At 55.2% G+C, this 11,718-nt stretch overlaps 1 long non-coding RNA gene across 2 annotated transcripts; it reads left to right on the top strand.

The window, feature by feature from the left end:
- The first annotated feature begins 690 nt into the window (after positions 1 to 690).
- Positions 691 to 9,546, top strand: LOC135977260 (uncharacterized). Of its 2 annotated transcripts, none has more exons than XR_010594667.1 (3): positions 691 to 869; positions 2,040 to 2,153; positions 9,292 to 9,546. It is a non-coding gene; the product is annotated as an uncharacterized LOC135977260 (long non-coding RNA). The 2 variants fall into 2 exon arrangements; XR_010594666.1 differs by lacking the exon at positions 9,292 to 9,546 and adding an exon at positions 3,652 to 3,870 and having other exon boundaries at positions 693 to 869.
- Positions 9,547 to 11,718: the final 2,172 nt, after the last annotated feature.

Genomic DNA, 11,718 nt, shown 5'->3' with positions numbered 1-11,718 from the left:
TAACCGTGGTTCTGTACTTCCTGGTTTGCATCGGACCCAGGCAGGAGACTGGGCTGCTCTCAGCTGTAGAAGCCATTGGAATGAGCCAGGTCGGAATGAGCCAGGCCCTCAGAGCCTTCTGCCACCAATCGCCCCAGCAGTCACTGATCCACACCAAACCATGTCCTTCCAGTCAGGCAGTTTCATATGCACACGTCAAACACTTGGTTTGCCACTCAGACACGGTGATGGGCACAGTAAGGACCGAGAGACGCTAAACGGGCAGACAGACAAGGAAATAGTGGCCCTGCCTACAGGTGTGTGTGTGGTGCAAACGGATGAACACCAGTTGCTGGCTGAAGGCACAACCTTAATTCCCGCATCTCCTGTCTGTCAGCTATCGTTCGCTTGGCAGCCTGAGCTCCGATTTCTAACGCAGCGTTTTGCTCTGGCCTATTCTGGTTCTCATGTCCGGGGGCGCCTTGACCCCTCGTATCAGGAGCGGTGCAAAGGAGGCTGCTTTTCAAAGGTCCTTAAGTAGGGTTGCCAACTTTCTACTTGCACAAAACCAAACGCCCTTGACCCAACCCCTTTCATGCCCTTCCCCAAGGCCCCACCCCCACTCACTCCAGCCCAGCCTGGGAGGGAATTTGGGTGTGGGAGGGGGTTCCGACCTGGGGCAGGGTTTCTGGGTGCGAGCTCCGGCCAGGCGGCGCTTACCTCAGCCAGCTCCTGGTCAATGGCACACCGGGGCTAATGCAGGCTCCTGACCCCTGGTCTCCCTCCGCTGGCAGGCTCTGAGCAAGGCCTGCCCAGAGAACATGGATGACGAGCTCTCGATCCTGCTGACAGCACCCCCCAGCACAGACAAACTCCAGCACATCTTGGAGGTGAGCAGAATGGGGAGGGACCGCATGGGGTTTTACCTTAGCCCTGGGGACTCCTAGAAAGAAGAGACTGGAAAATCCATGTTTCTATTGGATCCTTCCGAGTATGCATTCGTGATATAAACTCACTGGGTGACCTTGGGGTAACTCACTTCCCGCTTACGGCATCAGTCTTCTCCACTATCAAATCTACACTGGGGAAGAAGGACAGAAGCCCCGACAATCACCTTCACCTCTGGGTGTCTGGTCCTGGGAGCCGAAACCAACTGGACTATCTGCCCCATCTCCTAAACTGCCCTGTCTTTCCCTCCTAGGGCCCGGTCCTTAGTGCTCAGCCTGGCCCCTTCCCAGCTTGTCCCTGACCTTTAAAGGACTCTCCAAGCCCCTCCCATGCCTGCTTCCCTTGGGGTCTCTCTCCTGGCTGAGCACAGGCTGCCCTTCTATCTCTCAGCAGGCCTGGGTCCTAGTCACAGGCTGCGTCTTGTCACGTGACCCCCACACTTATTCCCTTCGCCCTAGGGAGCTGCATCACCTGGGCTAGGTGCAGTTGAGCTCCAACCCCTTTCCTGGCCATCTCACCCAGGGACAGGTTGAAACTGGAAACCTGTGGGTAACAGTAACTGGTTGCTCCCAAAGGTGCTGAAGACACAATGGAAGAGGAAATCCTTTGGCCGGGATTGAAATTATTCCGACTGAAAGTGAATGAGAGAAAATAGGTCCAGAGTTCTCTTCCTAGCAGCAGAAAATGTAGCGATTGATAGAGGTTCAGGTCAGAAAGGACCATTATGTGCATCTAGTCGCCCCTCCTGTATAACTCAGGGCTAGAATGTGACCAAGTGGTTCCTTCAGCCAACCATAGCATGGGACTGAGCCAGAGCACGTCTTTTGGAACGACATCCACATGCAGGAGAGCCAGCTGGCTACCAGAAAATCTCTCTTCTGCAGTGACGTGGGGTTAAGGGACACGGGGGAAAAGACATGGCGGCTGTGACTAAACTTAGAGCAGCAAGGCCAGGAAAACCAGGGTTAGGTCCCAGGCCTGGCTATCAGATCTGCTGTTTTCTATTCCTGGTTTTGGGACCACGAGCGAGTCTCTGCACCGCTGGGTGCCTCGGTTTCCCCAGCTATCAAATGGAGCTAATCAAGGTTTTGTTTGTTCTCCCCATTTTACAGGGTGGGAAACCGAGACACAGTTGGGACCTGTCTACACTACAGGTCTGTCGTGCGTTTGTAATCTGCTGACCCCCACATGTTGTTCAGAGCCTATGGACAACACAGCTCCTAAAGGTACGTTTGTTCTGTGCTTATCCCCTATGTACCAGCAGGGCTGGAAAGCATTTCTCACTGTGCTGTGGGGAGCAGGTCCTGGGTACTAAGGGTCTGAAGAAGCTCTCAAGGACTAATTTTTTAAAATAATTGTTATCAATAAATTGGGAGAAAACATACAATCACTGCGGATAAGATTGGGGGGTGACAAAATACAGGCAGAGTGGTAATTCCTGATGGCGAGAGGGCAGTGATATACAGCGATCTGGCTCATTCGGCCAGCTGGACCCATTCAAAGAAAACAAGTTTGAGCAGAGCCCAATGCAAGGTCCTATACGTAGCCACAAGGCATGCCGGCCACACCTCCAGAATGGGGACGTGTATCCAGGAAAGCAGTGACTCTGAAAAGGATTTAGGGGCCAGAGTGGAGAAGCCACTCAACATGAGCTCCCAGTGTGATGCTGTGGTGAACAGGGCTAAAGCCATCATTAGACGAAGGAGCAGAGCCGTGAGTAGGATAGGGAGGTGACACAGCAGCAGTGAGACTGCTATTGGAATACTGCCTCCAGTCTTGGTGTCCTCCTTTGAAAAAGATGGTCCTAGAAATTGGAGCTGGGCAGCAAAGAGCCACCAAATGTTCTGAGGGCTGGAGAAAAATGCTTTCTAGTGAGCTATTGAAAGAGCGCAACCTGTTTAGCTTATCAAAAGAAGATTGAAAGGGACTTCATTGAAGTGTTGAAGTGCCTTAATGGAGAGAAAATACTGGGTATTAAAGGGCTCTCTAGTCTAGCAGAGAAAGGCAGAACAAGACCCAATGGCTGTAAGGTGAAAAGAGACAAATTCCTATGACAAATAAGGCACAAATATTCAAGAGCGAGGATGATTGACCACAGGAAGAAGCTACCATGGAAAGTGGTGGATTCTCCATCTCTTGATGTCATTTAATAAAGACTAGATGCCTTTCCGGAATGTGTTTGCCCCAAAAGTAGCTATTGTGGTAGACAGGAGGCCTGTGATATGCAGGGGGTCAGATTAGATGCTCTAACTGTCTCTTCTGCCCATAAAGTCTACTCATTTCTGAGAAACCGAGTGTAGCATTGGGAGCAGCTTGTGATGTTTTACTGGCTAGCCGGCTTGCTTCCTAGAATGAACACTCATTGAGTGGGGTGATCCACAGGGAGTAGCTCAAACCTCCAAAGGGTCTGGCCTGTGGCTGGACATTAGCACTGCAGGGGAGGAGTGGGTGTGGCAGTGACATCACAAAGGCCTTTTGCAGGAACTCAGCCTATTGGCCAAAGGTGCAGGGGAGGTCGTGACCTCACAGAGAGATGCTGACATCAGCCAGGGAGGACAGGGGCGCAGGGCCAGGGAAACCTCAGAGTCCCCTGTGGCTTTGCTTCAGCAAGTCTCCTTCTCGAGGTCTCTCTTTGATGTCTGAGAGAGTATTTGGGTTCATGTATGTGACCACCAGGAGGAACCTCTTTTGAGTTTTCTCCTTTCTTTTTCCTGATTTTACTAGAAAACTGACGTCCCTGTTTAGAAGGTAAGAGCCTCCGAGAGGTTTGGAACCTGTTCAGTCTGCTGCATCTGGCGCCAGCTGAATTTTAGGCATGGAAAACACTAGCTTAAGGTGGCCAAACTTTATTCCCCACCTGGGATTTTGTCCCTTAGAATCTCTGGGGACATTAAGGTTTGTCCTTTTTCTTTTACCTTTTCCTCCATCCCTCCCTCCTTTCTCTTCATCTCTTACTTCTTTTGTCCTTTCCTCTGTTCCCCTCCCAACACCAGGAGGGGGGTGTGTGTGTCGTGGGGGGTGCTCTACAACTCCCATTGTGGGAGGTCCACCGAAAAATGTGGCGTTGAAATAGTGCTCAGACAGTGATCCCCAGCGGTGACCTGGGCCATCCTTTGGGCTCTCTGGTGAGAACCCTCATCCTCCCACCCCTCGGTCTCTACCCTGATTGGCTGAGCAGGGGGTTATTGACAGGGAGGAGACTCAGGTCCCTGTTGTTTTCTTTTAAGACCAAGTAAATAGTCATAACCAGTCATATGTTCGACAAATTTTGCTGCTTCTCTGCAGTTCATTATTTTCTCTACCATTCCAGTTCTCCTAAAATACTTGCTGAATAATTACTATGAACTCTTGCTGGTCTGGAACTCACTTGAGAGCACTTTATTCAGGTCATTCAATGTCTGAAATTCAAGATCCGATGGTTAGTTTGAAAATCAGGGCTCTTGGGTCCTATTCCCAACTCAGCCACGGACTGGCTGTGTGACTTAAGACAAGTCAATTCTCCTTTCTCAGCCTTAGCTTCTCCCTCTTTCAAGTAGGGATAACAATCCGCCCCTACCTACCTCCAGGCGGGTGGAGGATGGGGATCTATTGGAGAGTGTCACTAGGAGCAGTGCATAAGATGAGGTGTCCCATCATGTTTACTCAGATCAGATTATGACATAATAGAATGGCTGAAATAGTCTATTTTATTTGTATTTTATTATGTTGCAATTGTTAAGAGCAGCAACTACTTAGCTCAGACTGAAACATCTCATCTAATTTTTGAGATCTAAGTGTCTCCTCTTTGTGTAGCTCAAACCTCCAAAGTGTCTGCCCTGTGGCAGAACATTAGCACTGCAGGGAAGGAGTGGGTGTGGCAGTGACATCACAAAGGCCTTTTGCAGGACGTCAGCCTATTGGTCAAAGGTGCTGGGGAGGTGGTGACCTCACAGAGAGATGCTGACATCAGCCAGGCAGGACAGGGGCGCAGGGCCAGGGAAACCTCAGAGTCCCCTGTAGCTTTGCTTCAGCAAGTCTCCTGCTCGAGGTCTCTCTTTGAGGACTGAGAGAGTATTTAGGTTCACGTACATGAGCGCCAGGAGGAACCTCTTTTGAGTTTTCTCTTTTCTTTTTCCTGATTTTACTAGAAAACTGACGTCCCTGTTTAGAAGGTAAGAGCCTCCGAGAGGTTTGGAACCTGTTCAGTCTGATGCATCTGGCGCCAGCTGAATTCTAGGCATGGAAAACACTAGCTTAAGGTGGTCAAATTTTATTCCCCACCTGGGATTTTGTCCCTTAGAATCACTGGGGACATTAGGGTTTGTCCTTTTTCTTTTACCTTTTCCTCCATCCCTCCCTCCTTTCTCTTCATCTCTTACATTTTCTGTCCTTTCCTCTGTTCCCCTCCCACCACCAGGAGGACTCTGTGTGTGTTTCGTGGGGGGTGCTCTGCAGTGGGAACAGGAACAATTCTCCAACTTTGGGCAGTCGAGAGCGTGGGTGAGATAAGGGGCGTTAAAGCCCTTTGTAAAGGAGAAAGGGGAGTTTCACGGTGTTGAGCACCAAGGAATTCTAAACTTTGCTAAAACATCTAGTCTGCAGAAACCAGAAATGGTTGGGGCCAGATTGTAACCATTGTCTTTTTTAAAGCCCATTGAGGGATGTGAGTCCCACCCTTTTAGGTATCTGGGGTGCTGGGAGAAGAGAAGAGGTGCCTGTCTCCATTTTATGGCCTCAGCAAACTAAGTGCTGTGCCCCAGTTCTCGTCAGAGATCCCTGAAAAAGAACGTCTTCCCATCCATTAACATACCTGGAAAGATACTGGAACTCCTTATTAAACAATCAGTTTGTCAGCACCTACAGGACAATTTGGTTCTTAGGACTAGTGAGCATGGACTTGTCAAGAACAAATCATTCCAAACCAATCCTAGCTCCTTCTTTGGCAGGGTTACGGGCCTAGTGGAGGTGGGTAAACAGTAGATGTGGTCCATCTTGGTGTTAATAAGGACATTCTCACAAACAAACTAGGGAGATGTGGTCTAGATGCAATTAGTATAATATGTGTGCACAGATGGTTGCAAGCCCGTACTCCAACAGCCCGGAACCAAACACTCCTCCTCCTGGGCAGTGCGCTCCGACCTCTAATGGTCAGATGCTGCTTAGCACTGTCAGAGCAGCTTTTGCTGGGGGATTCTCCCAGCACTTTCCAATAGTGGGAAAGTATGAAATCCCCATTTGACTGCTGGGGACAGAGCCTAGATGGGGCAGCAACTTACCCCAAGTCCCACAGGTCAATAGGAAACCAGCAATGGAACCCAGGAGTCCTGACTCCCAGTTCCCTGCTCCAATCATTCCAGCGGAGCACACTCCCTCTCAAAGCAGGGGGACCGGACAGGAGGGCCTGGTTGTAATTGCCAGCTGTGGGAGGGAGTGTGCAGCAGTGGTTAGTGAAGGGGCCTGGAAATAAGGACTGCTGGGTCCCATCCCTGGCTCTGACACTTGGTGTGACCCTGAGCCAGTAGCTTCCCCGCCCCAGGCCTGGTTCTCATCAGTGGGGTTGGGGTCGCAGCCCCTACAGACTAGGGGGGTTGGGAGGCTCCAGGAAGGTGTGAAAAGTGCCGGGATGTCAGGATCCCGGAGGCGCTGTCACCCCCGCACTAGGCCAGTGTTCTGCACCCCCTGCTGCTGGCCGAGTTTCTCTGTCCCTTGGCAATAAAACAGACTCTTGTTTTCACAGCCAGTCGATCGCCCAGTGCTATCCCCCTGCCTGCTGGCTGGGCAGGGTAACTCCTCAGGTCACCACCACCCTCTCCAGCCTGCCTTGGCTTTGGGGAGTGAGGAGAAGGGCGAGGGATGACACTGAACATCCTCCATCCATCGCTCCGTCAGCAGAGCAAGTGAGTGGCATTAGGGTTCCCCATTGGCGTCCCCTGTCTGTCTGGGGAGAGGCAAAAAGAGGGGGAAAGAATCTCTCCCAAAGGAGATTGGATTTGCAAACCGCCCCCAGGAGCCCCTCGCTCTCAGACCGGGGAGGGGCTTCTCCAGAGCCGTCTCCAGTGTGTTTGGAAATGTCCCAGCAATGGGGCTCCCAACCCTTCCCTTGTGGGAGACCGTTCCCCAGGCTGAGTGTCTCTGAGCTGGGCCAGACCCTGTGAGCTGCTGAGCATGGAAATCAATGTGAAAGGCGGGGGTCCTGGCCTTGCTCTGCCTCGGGACTTTGACGTGGGGAATGGTTTCCCAGGAGAAGTCTGGACTCCTGGGTTCTGTTCCTTCTCTAGCCTGGGGGGGAGTGTGGCCTGGGACGGCAGGAGGGAGCTGCTTGTCCAAAGTGACTGAATCCAGTGATGGAAAAGGAGGAGACTCCCCGGTCATTGCAGCCCCAGGGGTGACGAGGGGGAACGCTGGGAGCAGATCATGCAATGAACTCCTGCCAGTGCGTGTAGATTGCATTACATGCACCCCTGTGGGGGAGGAAGAGCTGCTCTGGCTGGGGCAGGGATGGGGAGGGACCAAACAGGCTGGTTAGTGAGCGGCTGCCTTGACCCCAGACTCACGCCCGCTCCCCGCTCGGTTCCAGGATGGCCAGGCTCCTGAGGATGTTCAGGAAGAAGGCTCTGCAGGTGGCCCCAGAGCCTGAGGGAAGCAGCTGCCATCTTCCCCGGGAGCAGAGCGGCTCCTCCGTCCCCACTGGCGGGGAAGGAGCTCCCGGCCAGGCCAGGAGGTGGAAGTGCCCAGCCTTCTGGCGGAGAAAACCCGCTCCCAGGGCAGGCACCGAGGTGGGAGAGGCCAGGTCGAAATGGAGCTGGGCCAGGCTGCGGCTGGGCAGGCAGGACCCAGCGCAGGAGGGGAGCCGGACTGGGTGACTCTGGGGCTTGTTGTGTGGGAAGCACCAGCCCCAGGAGCCCAGCCCTGATTCCCAGCAGGAGGCATCGCCCTGCCCGGTCAGTGAGGACCTTCCAGCCTCCCCAGGGCAGGAGGTGGAGGATCCCTGTCCCACCACCAGCAGCTCGGCCCGCTCCCCATGGGACAGCAGCAGTGCCTGGGACTCGGGCAGCAGCGAGGCCGATGGACGCCGCAGCTTTGTTCCAGGTGAGGAGTCAGGATGGGCTCAGGGAGAGGTGAGGGCGGGGCTGTGAACACCCTGGGCCCAGGCCCTCGATCAGTGTTATGGGGGTGGGTCCCCAGCCCAGGGGTCTGGCCTGAGCCACATGAACCCCACTGACACTAGATGCTGCCACTTTGGTCCTTGGTGCTCCAGTTGGGGGGAGGCACCTCCCAGGGAGTCCAGGACAGCATGGGGGGGTCTCTTTGCTATGGGCTTCTGAAGGAGTTGGGGGCTGAAGGCATCACTGAGACGGGGGAGTGTGGGGCCCGATCTGCCCTGGATCCTGGAGGTGGGAAGGGGACACATTGCCCCACCGTGCCCCTATCCTTCCCCCCGAGTGGCAGCAGGGGTCACCCTGTCCCCTTCTCTCCCTGGTGCAGGGACCGCCAGGGACTCAGGGGACGAGGAGGAGGAATGGGTGGACGTGGCCACAGAGGAGGCTGCTCTCAATAACATCCAAGAGCAGCTCCAAGACGGAGAAAAGGTACAAACGTACCCCAGCTGTGCTGGAACCGAGACTGTCCTGCCCCTTCCCAGCACCTGACCCCCTGCAGAGGGTCTTGTCCCTGATGATCTACCAGCCCTAATGGGGACCTTTCTCCTCCATGATCTGGGACCCCAGAGGTGGGGGTGTCTGTCACACACCAGCCAGGTCTCCTCCCCCCACAGGCACTGTCCCAGTTCCTGACCCTGCTTGTGGTGGAGTGGTGGGTGATTTGGACAATGGGCAGGTCCCCCACTATCCCCCATTCAGGCCTGAGTCCTGCAGCTGCTGTGTGGGGGCAGGGAGGTCCCTGGCTAACTGGCTCTCTCTCCCCTAACCCCACTCCTGGTGGGTGCAGGAGGAGGCCCAGCAGCTCGTGTTCCTGCACGCCATCCACCCCGCGTCTCGCTGCACAGCAGAGAGGGCTGGACACACTGGAGCCACACTGCTGCAAGGCAGCTGTGGCGGAGAGGATTGTGGTGAGCGAGACACGGCGCCCAGCAGCTGGAGGAAAGACAGAGACATGGGAGGGGCAGGGGTCTCCCCAGGCCAATGGATGGGGGATGGCTGGTGCTGGAGGGGCAGCTGAGGGCAGGGATTGCTGGGGCTGAAGACTGGGGAGAAGAGACGGGAGAAATTCGGAGAGTGGTCACTATTGGGCAGGAATCGGAGGAGCGGGGGGCAGGTGGGGGGATCCTGCTGGCTGTGTGGGGCCCTGGCTGTGTAATCTCCTCACTGGGAAGTGTCAGTGAGGCCCGAATCTCACACGCTCCTTTGTCTCCTTTGGGTCTCACAGGAGCTCATTGAGGAGCTGCCTGATAACTCTCCACCCGGCGCCGTCCTCGCTAACTCCCTGATTGCTGTGGGCAACCTCAGGTACCGAGACCCTCCGGCCCGGTTCCCCTAACCCCAGTGCTGCTCAGGCGCAGGGCTGGGAGTCACTGCCCCTCCCACTCCCAGGTCACCGCCCAAGGGTGGCTCCTCTGGCAGAGGTGGGGGGAAGGGTCACTCTCTCCTGGCTGGGCTGTTCTTTTCACTCCAGTAACATTGCAATGGCTTTGGGGTGAGGCTCACTCCCAGGATCAGATACAGGAGGGGCAGAAGGGTCCAGGGAACAGGGGCTATTCCTGCCCTGCCACTGTCTGTCTGAGAAACCTTGGCCTTGTCATTCCCTGGCTCGGTGCCTCAGTTTCCCTTCTTGCCAGCCTGTGCCTATTTCCCTGCAGTTTAACCTGCGTGTTGGTGCCAGTCCCATCCCCGCACTGCACAGTCTAATACTGGCTCCTCTCTCTTGCCAGCACCATGACACCTGCCCTGGAGCCAGAGCTGGAGACCCACCTCCTCCAAGCTGCCCTGCACGCCGTCTTCACCCTGGGCACGGAGAAGGACACCACCCACGTCCAGGTAGATCAGCTAAAGTCATGGATTGAAGAGCCAGCTGTCATCCTGCCATGAGTCCTTGCTAATTGCCTGCAGTGGGATGTGAATGAGAGAGGCCAGGATATGTGTTTGGGGGTCACACCAGTGCTTCCCAGAGAGCCCACTTCCCATCCTGTGGCAGGTGTAGCCCCAGTTTCCCTAACTCTGACCCATGGCTGTCCCTTGCTTTCAGGATCTGCCTAGGGTCTTGCCAGACCTCCTGGACGCCATGCTGGGGAACCTGCTGGCAGAGTCCCCAGACACCGACAGCCTCCAGTACATCTTGGAGGTGAGCCCGATGAGAGGGGTGGGGGCAATTTTACCTTCACTCTTAGATCTATTTTCCAGTCTGTCCTCCTAGCCGGGCCCCCAGTGGGCATCCTTGGTCAGGGCAGTCAGTGCAATGCCTCCTTTCCCCACAGCACATTAACTACTGGATCGTGTCCAGGGTGCCGCGAGAGAGAGCCAGGGCCGTTAAGAGCAGCACGGCCCTGCTCAGATCCACCATCACCCTCCCTGAGTTTGACGTAAGTGACCTCTGACCCCAGCTTCCTGACTCCAGGCGTAGGTGATCTGGCTCCGACGGGCTGTAGGATCTGCTGCTGCAGGGGCTGTGGGTTAGGAGTGTTCCTCTTGGGGAGGCAGAGTCAGAGCAGAGAGTGAGCCTGGCTTGAGTCAAGTTCTTCTTGTCCTAGTTAAGTGGTGACTCTGGGCTTTTAAGGGGACTGTGCTCCAGGTTCATGCCTCCCTGTCATCCTGGAGCAGCTGGGGAAGCAAGTCCTCATGGAGGGCCCTGCCCACAGCCCTGTGCTCCAGGCTTCCTTGGGGGCAGAGGAAATTAAGGGTCTGGCTCTAGCTCCTATCCTCTAGCATCTCCTGCAGAGGGGCTGAGGGGAAGGAGAGTCCTGGCCCGGGGAGGACTGGGAGCTGACAGGAAAATGCTGATGGAGTCCCCTCTCCCGTCCATTAGAACTCAGCGGAATTCCCCAGGATGGGTCACCACATGGCACAGCTGGCTCTGTCCGTCAGTGACCCAGCCAAGGACATCAGCCGGCAGGCCAGGGAGGGGGTTTACCGGCTCTACCAGCTGCTGCTGCACCAGAGGGGTAAGGAACCCAGCTGGGAAATGGCACCCGCTAGAAGAGTGAGACTGGGACCCCAGCCAATTTCTCTCAGACTGACCCCGGCTGGAGGATGAGTCTCTCTATCTCTTTCTGTGTTCCACACCACGCCCTGCAATTCTGTTGGGCCGGGCACGCAGCGAGGACTCTGCCCACTGTGCAGCCACCAATGGGATTGGAAGGACACAAGCCCTGCAACCAGAAGGACAAATGTGTTTGTGTCTCTCTCCATGTCACCTACTCCCTCCTGGGGGAAACCCAGCAGCTGATGGGGGACAAGGTGAGCAGCTGCATTAGACTCAGGAGATTGGGGCGGGGCCCAGGCCTCATTCCCATCCTGTGGTCATTCGCTGGCCTGGCACAAGGAGCCTGGTGGGGAATGAAAGGGAGAGCAGGTGCTCCTGGGAAGGGAGATGAATTCACCTCCATGAGCAGGAGCGAGCCAGCTTGTCCGCGGAGCAGCTCCACCCAGCTCTTTAGCCAGGCTAATTAATGACAAGCTTTGCCTCATCCCAGACTTATGTTCTTAGGACAGGGTGCTATCGCTCTTGGGAAGGGCAGGAGAGTCCCCCAAGTGCCCTCTGCGAGACTCTCCTGTCCCACAGGGCCGCACCCAATTCCTAGTGGTCTGGTGTCTGTGTCACCCGAGCCACCACCCAGAGTTGCTCCCATCACTGGCAGCC

Source organism: Chrysemys picta, chromosome 23 (genome assembly GCF_011386835.1).
Source record: "Chrysemys picta bellii isolate R12L10 chromosome 23, ASM1138683v2, whole genome shotgun sequence".
In the NCBI taxonomy this organism is placed as follows: Eukaryota; Metazoa; Chordata; order Testudines; family Emydidae; genus Chrysemys; species Chrysemys picta.
The sequence above is the reverse complement of the archived record's forward strand: the minus strand, read 5'-3'. Positions and strand labels throughout refer to the sequence as shown.